This window comes from Carassius gibelio, chromosome B22 (genome assembly GCF_023724105.1).
Source record: "Carassius gibelio isolate Cgi1373 ecotype wild population from Czech Republic chromosome B22, carGib1.2-hapl.c, whole genome shotgun sequence".
NCBI classification, from domain to species: Eukaryota; Metazoa; Chordata; class Actinopteri; order Cypriniformes; family Cyprinidae; genus Carassius; species Carassius gibelio.
Genome location: NC_068417.1, coordinates 15,983,120 through 15,998,958, shown reverse-complemented (window position 1 = coordinate 15,998,958; position 15,839 = coordinate 15,983,120). Strand labels below are relative to the sequence as shown.

At 35.5% G+C, this 15,839-nt stretch overlaps 1 protein-coding gene and 1 long non-coding RNA gene across 3 annotated transcripts in view; one reads left to right on the top strand and one right to left on the bottom strand.

Moving 5' to 3' along the window:
• The window catches only part of LOC127987236 (uncharacterized), a 156,922-nt gene that overhangs the window by 10,640 nt on the left and 130,443 nt on the right, over positions 1–15,839 (top strand). The gene's annotated exons all lie outside the window — the stretch shown is intronic.
• LOC127987260 (uncharacterized) lies at positions 6,392–11,155 on the bottom strand. The gene is made up of 4 exons (XR_008161138.1): positions 10,941–11,155; positions 10,636–10,812; positions 7,731–8,933; positions 6,392–6,511 (listed from the first exon to the last, which is right to left on the bottom strand). It is a non-coding gene; the product is annotated as an uncharacterized LOC127987260 (long non-coding RNA).

Sequence of the window (15,839 nt, the reverse complement as noted above, 5' to 3'; positions counted from 1 at the left end):
AGGATGATCTAAAACTATGTTGGAACATCATTTGTTGATGTCCAAAAGTGACTGTTTACTATAGCTGTGGTTCGCATAACGAGCTCAGAGCTATTGCTTGGGAGCAGGAACAATTTGTGAATATTTGTGAATATTCTGAATAAAAAAGGAAAAATTATATAAAAGCAAATCATCATTCATTCAGCGCTGTTGCTGCTGCAGTGTGTTACGTGACAAGCAATGACACGTCACCATGGAAACGCCATCCCCCCTCTCACAATATAGTTCCCACGTCCCTAGTGTGTGCGTGCTGGCTTTAGCGGTGCAGTCAAGGGCACTTGTAAAACTCATGTTTGTTGTGACTGCCAGAGTTGTATGCAGGGCGAGCGCGGAGAGGGGAAATCTATATCGTCTATATCGTTGCTTTTTTCGATATTAATATCTTGAAAGTTCATATCTAGATATAGATACGATAACGATATATCGTTCAGCCCTAGTAAATATTCTGATTAAATATCTCCAGAACCGGATTATCCATAAGGGCACTTGGGCCAGTGCCCAGGGGCACCAACCATTCACACAACTAGGGGGGCACCACATGACACAAGCTTTAAAATAATTTTTCGTAATGATGTAAAGTTATTCGCTGTCAAAGTGAAACTATACAATCCGAACGCACCCCTGGCGCACACAGCGACTCAGCGAGTGAGCAGGTGGGTTAATGACGAGATAAGATTGTGATTGGCTAAGGCAGAGTCATGTGTTTCATGGTAGCCAATCAGAGCCAGTATTTTTACAAACATGTCGGCACACGCGGCAGTGGCAGCGCCAGCGGCGCCAAACACACACACACACACACACACACGCAACAGCTACACAGAGATTCGCAGCAGCAGCAGAAATGGCGAGTCAGGAGCAATCTGGTGAAAAGTTGGCATTTTCAAGGTGGAGATATAAGCACTACTTCAAATTCATTGTGGTCAAAGGCAAGAACGTGCATGTAATGTGTACATGTAATGTGTGACATGCATCTACAAAGCTAGTGACCAAAAACACTTTTCTTACAAAGATAATACTTGAAGTGTAGGATAAAACTCTTAATGTCTGTTGACGTGCAGTAAATATTGAAAGTTATGTACCTGTCTGTTCTACTCATTTCAACTGACTTGTGAAAACTGCACAACGGCTGAGCCTCGCGATGTGTTCACACCACCATCTTGGTCTTGTTTAGTTATCCGTTTCATTGTATTATGAGAGTTACTTCCTGGCCATTAGGGCTGCACGATTCTGGATAAATTGAGAATCACGATTTTTTGATCTCATATAGAGATCACGATTCTCCTACGATTCTTTATTATTATTATTACTATTAACATTATCATTATCACAAGTATATAAATTAATTATTTTATTTTGCAAGGATTCTTTAAATTGATCAAGTGTGACAAAGACATTTATAACAAAATATTTCTATTACACACAATTATTGTTCTTCTGAACTTTCTATCAAAGAAACCTGAAAAAAATCTACTCATCTGTTTTCAACATAATAATAACAATAATAATAATAATAATAATGTTTTTTTTGAACGGCAAAACAGCATATTAGAATGATTTCTGAAGATCATGTGACACTGAAGTTATGATGCTGAAAATACAGCTGCACACCACAGAAATAAATTACATTTTAAAATACATTCAAGTGAAAGCAGTTATTTTAAATGGTAAATATTTCAAAACTTTACTGTTTTTGCTGTACTTTGGATCAGATAAATATAGTTTGGTGAGCAGAAGAGACTTTAAAAAAACATTACACATCTTATGGTTCAAAAACTTTTGACTGGTAGTGTATATATAATATATTTAAAACCCCAGTTTTTTTAATATTAGAATGATGAAAAAGTTGTTTAGATCACTGATTCAACGACTCACTCATAAACCTACTACAGTTGTTTCATTTCTGGATGAATCAGCGTTTTTGAACGATTCTCTTGAATGAAAAATTAATTCATTGACAAATAAATTAAGACACTTGTCGCCACCTATTGGTGAAACAATGCAATCGACACAAACGTTATTTAAAGCGCAGAACTTTCAAAAGGGGATTTGTTATATTTTGATCGCTGCCATATAGACATCAATGTTTATATTTAAACTATAAACTTTATCCCAGTATTTCTGTGATAATATAAATGACTGTAAGACAGATATAATACTGTGTAGTTGAAAAGACTGTTTGTGAAGATGTTTCTTAACCAAACATGGTAAGAGCTCTCTCTGTGTCAGCGGCAGTGCGCGCACGGATTTGAATGATCCGGTAAGACTTTGTCAAAGGTTTAACAGACTCGGGGAATCGTTGTCTTTTAGAAATGAGATCGAGAGGGTGTCTGAATCGAGATCGCGATCTTTTAACGATTAATCGTGCAGCTCTACTGGCCATGCTGTTGAAAAAAAATAATGCTTGAAACTTATGGGTATTTTATATAAAACATCCTTTGTTTTTCAAGAACATATGTGCAGCATGCACATAAGATATATGCTGCTGGAGATGCTGTACAAAGCAGAGCTCCAGTATTTAACCTCCTAGATTGGTAATTGGTTGACTAATTTTTTTTAGTTAGCATATATTAGTTGTTCAACATCAAAATGTATGTGAATATCTCCCCTGTAGTGAAACAATGGATTGTATAACAGTAAGCTTTTACATGCAGATATCTTTGCCTCTTAAGAATTTCTACTTTATGTCACAGAGGTCATCAGGACCTGCCATCTTGTGACCAACAAGTGATTAGGACATGTATTATGTTGCTGTGTCTGAATGTTAGAAAATAAGTTGAATATGGATTCAGTCTGCTGTTTACTCTGAGAAGCTGGCTTAAATGTCTGTTTGATATGAACTGTACCTGGTAAGGTTCAGGGCTGAGCCAGGCAACCTTGAACAAAGATAAGTGTTTCTCTGCATATTTGTGTTAATATCTGTCTGTGCAGGGAGATGTGGGGACAGCCCCAGGAAGAAACGTTCATCTGCAATTACCGATGTCCAGGCTATTACAGATGGACAACTACAGGTGTCACCAAAATGCATCATCTCTCAGAGAAGGTGAAAAAACACGAAAGAGCAAAGATGCATGGATAGTAGGGAGCAGTGTAATATAAGTGAGGAATGTGAAATGAGCAGTGTAATATAAGTGAGTTGTGTAAACCGTGATTTATGTGACTAAAAATTATTTCTTATTAAACTGAAATCGAAAAACTTTTTTTGGAAAAATCACATCCTGGTGTCAGTCTTCATTTGCTACTGAATGTTAACACACATATAGAAACTCACTACGGCTGGACAAGGCATCAATATGCTGTAGGCCTACATTATGTTACAGTACTTATTCTGTCTCTTATTTTCTACAAGAATAAACACTATTTTCTTAAAGAATAAGAATTGCAATTGTCCCTTATTTTCCATTTCTGAAGTGAGTTAATTGGCAATGATGAAGTACTTATATTTTGACTCCCGTGATTTTATCTTGGTCATAAAAAAGATAAATAAATAAATAAAAAATTGTTGGAAATATGCGAGTAAAACATTACAAATAATAAAATATATTATAATAGAAAGCACAAAGGCGGCACTAAAATGCCAGTACAAAAAAAACAAAAAAAAAAACAAACAAAGACATAAAGGGCTGAAAAGTAGTCCACTTCAGCCCTGGTTTCTTCTCATGTTTTTCTCTTTACGGGCCACAAGAGAAATGTTATTATTAAGTGAATAATATAGGACAGCTATATAGGCTACTGTTATCATCATATGTCGAAGTAGTTTCATCTCTCGTTGTCTCTCACAGAATATGCAGCGTTAATGCAGTGTTAGAAAATAGTGTCGGTTTTTTGTATTTTTACTTTCACTTTCTCTATGAATTGACTGAAGTTCACGGCATATCTCTTGCACAGTTTCCGCATTGTTTGCTTGTGTTGCTTGACCCCTCCCCCATAATATCAGTTGTTTATAGGCCACACATAAGCCACTTTTTTGTTTTTTAATGTTTAATCTTTAATGTTAATGAAAGTGACAACCAAAAACAGGAAAATCCTTGGGGGGCTGAGTCCTGTCCTAGCGCCACTGACACTGACTCTCACTGCAAGGAAATACAACCAGATTTCTGGAAATGTTGGGTTTTTTGTTTGTTTTCTGTTGTTGTAGATTTTATTTGAATAAAATGAAAACTGAAAGACTTTCTAATCACACGAGCCAATATTTTATTCACAATAGAACAAAGATTACACAACAAATGTTTACATGGACAGATGTTACACTTTTATCAACTAAATGAGCTCATTTCAAATGTGATGACTGTTACAGGTCTCAAAAAAGTTTGCAAGGGGGCAGCAAAGGGCTAAAATAATCTAAAAAGATTCAGCTGGGAGAAGATATATCATCTAATTAAGTTAATAGACATCAGCTCTGTAACATGATCAGCTATAAAAGAGAGGCAGAGTCGGAAAGATGGAACTCAAACACATGATTAATAATATTCAGAATGCTATATTCAAAATTGAAAGATGGACATATGACTGGGGATTTAAGATGTCAGTTGCTAAATCATGTTATATGCTCTTAACCAGGAAAAGAAAGTTAGGAAATATACAGCTCAAACTATATGGACAGAATATGGAAAGGGTAACAAAGTTCAAATATTTAGGATTATGGTTTGATGATGTCTATGGAGGACACATGTTAAACAGATTGAAACTAAATGTATTAAAGTACTTAATCTTATGAGATCAGTTTCAGGATATGATTGGGGCGCAGATAAACAGTCCTTACTTGATATATACAGGGCCTTAATAAGATCATGCATAGATTATGGGTGTATGGTTTATGGAGCGGCAGCTAAGAGTGTCTTAGGAAAACTAGACAGAATACAGTTCAGAGCTCTTAGGCTTAGTATTGGTGCTATTAAAACAACTCCTACTAATGCGCTACTGGTAGAATCTAAAGAATTACCACTAAACTTAAGACAGACTGACATACTGGGTTAAGTTAAAAGGATCTGGGAATGAACAACCAGCTACAGAGGTCTTGAGTGATTGCTGGGAGTATTTGCAGGAACGAAAAGGTAAAGGATTTGGCTGGAATATTAATAGAGAAGTGAAAGAATATGGTCTAAAGAGATTTGAGTATGGCCCAAATATGGTATGGGGTAATGTTCCTCCATGGATATTTCCCAGCCCTAATGTAGACTTGAAACTTTTAGAGCTAAAGAAAGACTGGACTGAAAGGAATGCTGATAATATTGGATATTTGGTTCAAGAATACGTTAAGCAGAACTACTATCAGTACATACCTATATTCACAGATGGATCTAAAGATTTGAGGAATGATCATGTAGGAGTAGGAGTGTACATACCAGAATTTGATGTAACAATTTGCAAAAGAATTAATGACAATTTATCTGTATTTACAGCTGAAGTAGTAGCCATAATTTTAGGATTGCAATGGGTAGAAGAAGTAAGACCTAAAAGAGTTATTATCTGTTCAGATTCTGTTGCTGCACTTAATAGTTTGAACTCAACTGAAACAATAAGAGAGGATTTACATAACGAAATATCCACAATAATGTTAAAAAATAGAGAGAATTGGAATTAATCTTCAGTTTTGTTGGGTTCCATCTCATACTGGTGTGGAGGGCAATGAGATTGCAGATCTGACTGCAAAGAATGCACTGAAACTAAAGGATGAGGAAATAATGAAAGTCCCATTTGGTAAAAGTGAGGCCAAATCGTTAATTAAAACAAAAATAAGAGAATCATGGCAGAAAAAGTGGGTTTTGGGGGCAGATGAGAAAATGTGGGAATGTAGCACAGGGTATCTTCACATTTTTTAACAGCAAATTTAATGACTTTTAAGACCTTTTTAAGTCCTCTAAAGGGAAAATGTAAGACTTTATCTAAACAAAAATACAGGAAAATGTTCAGTCCGACAACACAGATTGATGTGGCGAAGCATTAGTGTGGCACAACTCACCACAGCCACGCTCAAGACAGGTCAAAGGGTCACAAAAACTTTTATACCAAGTGCTGATTGACCTTACAACCCTGACATGGTTGACTATGTTTAAACTATCAGCCTTTAAGGTACTTCAGGTAATTTCTAAATTCTGGCCCCTCATAGCAGTTTGAAAAAGACATGGAAGACAGCCCCAGGACATTACAAAAGCCCATTTCATCATACTTGATCTAAATTATGGTTAAATGTTGCTGCCTAATAGCCTTGAGCTGGGTTTGGGGGTTCTCCCCCAAGAAAATGTTGTTCAGGGTCTGATTAGTGTTTTCTATGTCATTTCAGACACAGATAAATGCAAGCACATACAATAATCTATGCATAGACCTAATGAATGACAGACAATTGTAGGAAAGATCAGGATCAGAAATTTATTGCATGTTCCAGTTGTAGGAGATCCATGACTTTCCAATTTACTGTGGGTCCATCCATTGACACAGAAAGCATGTTCCTTAAATTAAGTTCCTTGGTGCCCTCCTGAAATTATAAAAAAATAAAATCAAAACAAAGTCCACCTCAAGAATGATAAAATTTTCATTCATGTTCACTCAGATTAGATGGTTTGTCTAAAGTAGTGATTCTCAAACTGTGGTCTGGGGACCACTGGAGGTATGCCAGATTACCAAAGAGGTCTGTGAGCAAAAGTCATCAACCAAAAATGACTGACATGGACTGTGACACCGTTGTACATTTCCAATTCACTTCTCATGACTTGTTTTCTAATCATGCACATTATTAGCAGGTGAAGTTAGCCATGGTTTCAGAAGACTAAAATGGCCTGCATTTGTACATGCATTAGGGATGCTCATTAATCCAAATATGTCAAGTTTTTTTTTTTCTTTTTTTTTATTGGCTAAGTGGTCCTTGATTTGAAAGAAAAAAATGTTTGAGAAACAAGTTAAGCCATAATAGTGAATGCTCACGAATTGGGCCTATGTGATAGGGTTCAGTGTCAACGTTGTTAACCTAAAATTGAGAAGCACAAAACAGATATTTGGAGTCTAATTATGAACTGGGCTACATTATTTAATTCAATTAAATTTTACTTTTCACATAAAAAATATGCAAGAAGCATAATGCATATTGAATGCTTTATACAATAAAGTTATTTACAGCACTGCCTTCCATCCATAATGCAGTAGTCCTATGCCTAGATGTCACCCACCCACAACATTTTTTTAACTGATTGGCTGGGACAATATATCGATGCATTTTGAATCGAGAAATTATTCTGGATCGATTCCAATTTTTCTGAATGCATTGCGATTCTCTCTCGAATCGATTCTTAGTTTAGTTTTTAACAGCAGATGCCACTGCGTGCCACACACCACTTGAACCTACTATAAAATAATAATTAATAAAGTTCGAAAAGGTTGAAGCGAAGTACAAGGGTGTTTGCAGTGGGGCGTTTACATTAATCTTGCGTCATAAAAGCAATATATCAATTACATTCTCAGACTCAGCAGAACGCACGAGCGCTCTTCGTCGTGAGCATTTGAGTGTTCGGTTAAAAACTAGCCTAGAGCGCCATCTGCAAAAACTAAGCTCATAATCAATTTGCAACGCATTCGAAAAAAAAATTAAATCAATCCAAGAATTGGGACGCATCGATATTTTTGTCCCAAATATTCATTAGGAAACAAAAACACATTTTAACATATTCAAATCATTTTAAATGTTACTTTTAGAGTCTTACCTTAAAGTGCTCCAGCTAGTCTTCTGCCATTGAGGTGCTCAAAAACTGAGAACCAAGATAGCGAGACCTGACAATCATGGTCTTGTCCACAGCTTTATCGTCTTTGCCCATGCTTGCGATTTCGCAAAATGCCGTGGTGGCGAACCATCAGCGCTACGCGTTCATCAATCACTTACTCGTATGTGACATATGGTATGATGCAGGTTGCACCCACGAAGTGCTGCCCCCAAATGTTGTGCTGGTCAAATTGCGGTTGAAAAAATAAATAAAAATGACGAGTCGGACATGAAATTTAAGACCCCACATGAAATTTAAGACATTCATATGGAAAATTCCAGGATTCAAGACATTTTCAGACCTTAAAAATCGAAAATTGTATTTAAGACATTTCAAGACTTTTTAAGGACCCGCGGGGACCCTGTAGCAAAGCTATCTTTAAGTTTCTTAAATATACAGGGTTAGAGCACAGCATATAGGGTGTTTCCACAAGTATTTTTATTTTGTAGCGCTTTTTTCCCTTTCTATATAGATAGATAATGGTGCGCTCTGAGTTCGTATGAATAAACTTTGGTTTATCAAATATTGTGAGATAAGTGTTCTTATTTACTTACTTCAACTTGTTCTATGTAACTGTATTTGTTACTTAGTTCCTTGGGTCCCTTAAACTTTAAAATAAATTCAAACAATAATGAATTAGAATTGAACTTCTGTAAATAAATCAATTGTTTTACCAATAAAAGAAATAATCAATGTATATATTTCCTTTTTAACTCAAATAATAATAAACTGAAAACACTCAAGTAGACTGTAAATAACAATTTACTGGATAAAATGTAAAATGATCACGTTCCAGGATTTTTTCCAAAGGTAAAATTAAATTATTTAAATAAGCAATGTGAATTTCACATATTCACACAAATGAATAAAACAATAAAATCAAGTACACATTTCACATTCACTCTTGTTGTAAATGGACATTTGTTCCCCTCTGTTGTTATACTTCAAATGTGAGTCCTCAAACTTAATAAACTCTTCAAACAAATACTAAGCCGGCAATATGAGCTCACACTTAAACTCAATCAATATGAAAGTTCGTTATTTTCACGTTGCAGGCCTGTTTGATGCTGGGGTACGTTGTGGTCAACAAATAAACAAAAGACCGCTTCACTCAACACTGAGCAACAAACAAAAAAATAAAAATACCTTGAACTAGGGCTGGGCGATATATCTAACGATATGGTCATGCGCATCTAATCAGTAAAGCTGCTTCCGTGATCACCGCTAAAATCGCCATCACCTGCTTATAATTGGAGTGGCATTTAATAGACAGCAGAGGTGGGACTTTCAAGTCACAAGCAAGTCTTCAAGTCATATCCAAATCCTCAAAGGGTTAAAGTTAATGAGGTAATTGCTGAGTCGAACCTTGCAGTAACAGATGATCTTATGCTTTTTCTGCTTTTATCTCATGTTGACTTGGACATCATGAGATAGTCTTCTTTGGATTGTTGACTGACATTCAGCTTTTACCAGAGTTGGGACTTTCAATTCACAAGCAAGTCTTCAAGTCATATCCCAAGTCCTCAAAGGGTTAAAGTTAATGAGATAATTAAGTGACTAATTAAATGATGATTGTGCATTAATGATGAACACCTGCTGTTCTTGAGAATTACAGAGGATCAGATGTTGATGTTTTATTGGTTAAAGTGATGCAACCATAATGGAGATCGGTGTTTGCTTTAGTGGGGCTCTTGACCCTTGACTGTCATGTTAGATCTCTTTATGTAGCATTGCATGAGGTGCTGTAAAGCAGAGAGAAGAAATTAATCTGTATGTGATAGGTGGTCAGATTACAATCAAATTAACATTAGCTCTATTTAAGTTTAGCATAATCAACCCAGTAAAACTACACTATGGGAAAAAAATTAAAGTAAGTGGATTTTAAATCTACTAAGTGCATACAAAATTTGAAGAGCCATACTCTGTAGACACACACAGACATCAAGATCCAGCATATGACTCTCAACAGTGGTGACAATCAACAAAATGTTGCATGCTGGGTAAAAACTCCCGTCATGCACTGCAGTATGAAAAATTGTCACCACTGTTGAGGATCGTGTGATAAGTGTGTTTGTCTAAAAACCTGAACTGATTGTCTCCTTTTTTGTTTTTCCAACATTGAAGCATTGTGATTATTTTTACTTCAGTTCAGTAATAGCTGAGTGTCAGTCTACTATCCAAAGATAAACACAATTTCATGATGTTCAGTCATCATGAGTTATAAGCAGAAAAAGCATAAGATCATCTGTTATTGCAAGGTTTGACTCAACAATGCATACATGTTTGTTGCGAAAACAATATTGCAATTGTTTTGAATCAAATTGGTTTGAATTAGTAAAAGGGTCAAGACACTACTTAAAGCAAACCTTGACCACAATTATGGTGGCATAGTGTTTTTTTTTCTTTTACTTTTTTTTTCAGTTGAAGGCTGTGGCTAAATTCAGTTGTAGTTCTTGTGTTTCTCTTTACTTCAGTGATGTTGATTGTTAACAGCAGATGTTCATCACTAATGCACAATCATTTAATTAGTCACTTAATTATCTCTTTAGCTTTAACCCTTTGAGGACTTGAATATGACTTGAAGACTTGCTTGTGACTTGAAAGTCCCACCTCTGATAGACAGAGCTGTAGATCGCTGACAAGCCACGCCATATCGCGTTCATATCGAAGGCGATTCATCTGTGATAATGAACACGATATGGCGTGGCTCGTCAGCGATCTACGGCTCTGTCTATTAAATGCCACTCCAATTATAAGCAGGTGATGGAGATTTTAGCGGTGATCACGGAAGCAGCTTTACTGATTAGATGCGCATGATCATATCGTTAGATATATCGCCCAGCCCTACCTTGAACCATCCAATCAGAAGAGCGTGTTTCACCTCACGACGTTAGATGTCCGTCAACTCCACTATCGCGGCGATTTCTTTAAGGCCAAAGGAATTCCGAGCACTCACGTTAGCTCACAAGTCATCTGTAATCCTCATCTGAAACTGCCACGAATCCTCATGCTGACGACTCGCCAACTAAACACACAATCCATCCGAGCAAGATAGACACTGTTCAGTCTCTATAATTAGTCCATTCGCTGTATTAGTAAATGGAGGCTGGAATTAACACAACCAGAAATTTTTTGAGGATAAATAATTCTTACCCGTCTCTGTAGTATAAGTTTTTGTTCTCATTCCGACAACACCTTAACTACATAAACTATTGCAACACATTATAGCATTAGTTACACTATATATTTTGTGAAACAATATAACACCAGATGATCGCACGCTCTTCTCCCTCGTGCTCTCCCAATTCTTCCTCGTTCAACTTTGCCCTCAATTATTCCCGCCCCCTTCACCTTAATCTAGAGCATAGATTGGATACCCATCGTGGACAAGTGAATAATATTGGATCAACAATAGAAATATAAAAATACAAAAATAAAAATAAAATCAACTTAATTAACATAGAACTTATCCAAAACCATATACATTTATGAAATGCACATATGTATATATATATATATATATATATATATATATATATAAAAACACGTTGTAAATTATTACACTGGGTTACAATTTTTTTATTTATTTATATATTTTTAATGCTAAGTACATGAAGCCTTGAAGTTGCAAGTTGGTTGCCACCCGCCAATAAAATGAGAGAGAGAGAGAGAAAGACGGAACTCAGTTTTTTTGTTTTCATTTATTGTTTTTACTCTGTTTTACATTTTGTTATTGACTATTCAAGTGTCACTACTGTTGATATTTTGTATTTTGTACTGTTGTGTATGTTCTTGTTTTCGCCCCCCCCCCCCCCCCCCCCCCAAAAAAAAAACAAGTGTACAATCAAAATCCATCTGCTGTTTAAGTTTTCATTTAAACTTATTTGATTATATTTTGAAATACCCAGTCATACAAGTAACATGAACAATACAAATTATTAAATGTAAAATACTTTCTACATGCAATATGTGCACATAATTCTACTATTAGCCAATATCAAACTGAATTGTACTGGCATTCATCACCACACTTTGACGGGTCACTTCACTTTAATCAAGGGAGAACATCAACACACACATTTTATATACTTTATTTGATTCCACATTACAAGTCAAGTTTCATTAGGAATACATTTTTTGAATGATCCAACAGATTAAAGCAAATCAGCAGATTGTTATGGATTATACAGTTCTATGGGTACAGGAAAATTTTTCCAAATAAACATGCTTCCTATAATTTCTGAGATTAAACAGTACTTTGCCAATTGTTTAGCCCTTATTTTAGATAGCCCCCAATGCAAAGTCCATGGATCACCAGCCTGTGTACATGTCCTAGACTATCAAACACCAGCACTGTAAACTGGCATCCGTCTCAATGTAAATAAATTATCTTTTGTACTTATATTAAATAATAAAATAATAATAGAAAAACAAAAAGTGCAACTTCATTTAGAGAATGTCTTACTAGTTCTTGCTAATAAAGTTTTTTTAGATGAGGAAGAAAGATGATGAATGTCATTTTAATACTACTGTAAATGACAGTGTGACAGGATTTTCTCACATTTAAAACACTGTCATATATTCAGGAAGAAGAAAAAAACTCAATTCATCAGAAACACGATTCCATTCTTTAGGTTTTATTTTGGCAGCACGAGGGGGATCTACACAACATTATGCACAACAAATACCATTTTAATGTTGAAAATAAAGACCTGAATAATAATTCTGTCAAATGTTTATGATAGGTAAGCTAAGTGTCATAGTGTCTGGTTCGTGTATCCCTGGGTGTCCACTAGTGGTCTCACATCCCCATTTCGTCACCCCACTTCAGGAACTGTTTTCACATTAGCCTTTGTCTGACTTCATCACTGTTCATTGCACACAGCTGTCCCCACTTACATTGTTTGCACATGCCCTTAAAGGGTTAGTTCCCCCATCCAAATCTAAATTATGTCATTAATGACTCACTCTCATGTTGGTCCAAACCCGTGAGACCACCGTTTATCTTCTGAACACAGTTTAAGATATTTTAGATTTAGTCCGAGAGCTCTCAGTTCCTCCATTGAAGCTGTGTGTACGGTCTACTGTCCATGTACAGAAAGGTAAGAAAAACATCATCAAAGTAGTCCATGTGACATCAGAGGGTCAGTTAGAATTTTTTGAAGCATTGAAATACATTTTAATTAGCAGTCGTAATTAGCAACATCTAAAAGCAAATCATTGCACTTATTTGGCAGCAGCATATAGAACAATTATTGCACATTGCAAAAGACAAATAAACAGTTTTTCATTGTCTACATATAACACACACAAAACTCACTACAAATAAATAAATAAATAATAAATTTTTGTACTGGACCTGGCAAGGCCGCCATGAGTCATCATGGTGAATAATAATGGGCTCAGGACACAGCCCTGAGGTGCTCAGAGAGATGGTACTGGAGGAGTGATGACCAACCCTCACAAACTGTGGTCTGTCTGTTAAGAAGTCCAGTAGTCAGTTACTTAAAGGAGTACCAAGGCCCAAAGGTCCCAGTTTGCATACCAAATAATGGGGGATAATCGAATTGAATGGCGAACTAAAATCCAAAAATAGCATTAGAATGTGAGTGTTCTTCTCCTCCAGATGGGCCAGACTCAGTTGGAGTTCAGAGGATATAGCGTCCTCTGTGGAGCGGTTGGGTCATTAAGCAAACTGAAAAGAATCTAGAGTCTAGAAATGATGTGGTCCTTCAATTATTTCATGGCGCCATCTGGTGTTAAGAATAATAACATAAAGTAAAAAAGACATTCAAAAGAGTTAAACCACTTTATTTATTTGTCAGTGTCTGAACTCATCAAGATACTAATAATATGAACAAACAGCAGAAGAACATCTCTGATTTAAACATTCACTCCTCAGACAAACCTACAAGAGTGTCATGATGATATTTTTAAACAACATCATACAAACCACATCCTGATTCAGATACACACTCATGATTCAGATACACTCATGATAATAGTTCGGCTCTTTTCAGAGGTTTGGTCAAATCTGAACTATATGAAGTTAGTCACCCCACTGCGAACTAAAACACTAAAACATTAAATAATACTTTATTTATTTTTTGTAGATTATAGTTTCACAAAAAGCTGTTCACAGAGGCAGGAAAGGAAGACACTCTTCATCTACAAACTAAACACCGATGCTCTGAATGTCCACTTTCACCTACATGAGGTTTGTCCACCAACAGATCAAAACACATTTCTACAGAAATCAGACCACAGCAGGTTTCAGTTTGACTCAGACGAACATCAAACTTGTACCATGAGATCATACATGGCTTTAACTAACCATTTAATTAATTTATTCATACACAAAACTGAAAACTGAATACACACACACACACACACACACACACAAAACACATTTTTTTTAAATCATATTTTACAATGAAAGAGTCCATCCACAGTTCACACAATCTGTAAAAACATTTAGCAAACCCAGTCAAATATTTACACATAGTTACATTTCAAAAATAAGTTAAATCAAATAAAGATTATTTCACTCATCAAGAACAGTTAAAGTCTTCAGAAGAACTATAACTCTGTATTGTATAGAAATGTGGAGAGTGAACTAGGAAGGTCAAACTCTGTTGGGGGAGGAAACACAGAGCTGTTTTTAGCAGACAGTCTTTTTAAAATCACACACTGAACTTGTAGAAATGTTTCACACACTTGTTTTGTTTTGTCTGTGCTGCTGGCACCAAATTGGTAAGTAACAAAAAAAATTTATGGCTTTGTTTCATTTTCCAGGTTAATTTTTATCATTGCAAGATCTACTTCAGGTCTCCATTCTGAACTGAAAATAGTAATTTCCAGGCATTGAGATTATGAAATAAAATCTGGAAAAGTATATACTCTATCTCAGCAGCTGCTTTTAGAGCTAACTTTTGTTAATTTTGTTTTTCAATCAGTCTACTAATCCATAAATCAAGAAGTAACAATGAGCAACATGTGTGAACACAGATAGTGAGATTCAGTGAGCGTGTTTTATCTAATGATAAAAAAAATGTAGGCTGAAATTTCCCGCGTTTATTTTAAAAAATACTGTAAATCATGCATTTTTACACATTGATTTTGGACTAGCAGATAAACTTCAAACAAATGAAAGACTAAATGTTTGCTTCACACATTTCTGTCTGTTCATATATTTCATCTTTAATTTGCTTCGGTGCATCTGCTAATGTTCTGGACGTCTCTCAGTTCATATTTAAACAAATACAAACTAAATGATTTATAAACCATCAAGAGTCTTTATCTGTGACAAAACCTGTTGATGTTCTTCAGGTGTGTTTGGTGAATCAGTGTCAGTGATGGAGGGAGACTCTGTCACTCTTAACACTGATCTTACTGAAATACATCAACATGAAGACATAGTTTGGAGATTTGGAGCTGACAAGTCTCTCATAGATAAAATCTACAGAGAGAAAGAAGTCCATGATAAGAGATTCAGAGATAGACTTGAGATGAATAATAAGACTGGATCTCTGACCATCACAGACATCACAACTGAACACACTGGACTCTATGAAGTAAAGATTAAAGGAAGACAGTCAACAAAATCATTCAATGTTTCTGTCTTTGGTGAGTAGAAAAATCACTTGTCCTGTCACTATTTTGACAGCATTTTTCTGTTAAAATGTGTTCATTATTTGAGTTGAACAAGTTTATACCATTATTTTTACAAGACTGTAGGGTTTATGATGTGTTCATAAAATCCTAAAATATTTAAAATATGAAAACCTGTTGTTCATGTCTTATGGTCTTAGTGTTGAAACACTGGGAACTTTAATCTTTATGAATCAGCCTGATTCACTTTAGTGCCTCCCTTTAACCCTTTTTTTTCTGGAGGAACTTGTGAAAATTTTAACATTAATAGTTTATTTACCTATTAAAATGTAGTAATATTTTATAAAATTCTAATTTCATAGTTTGAGATGACAGAAAGTCACTGACAGTCAACATACAATGCTGAAATAAGATCATGCATGTGTAGATTTAACCTTTTTA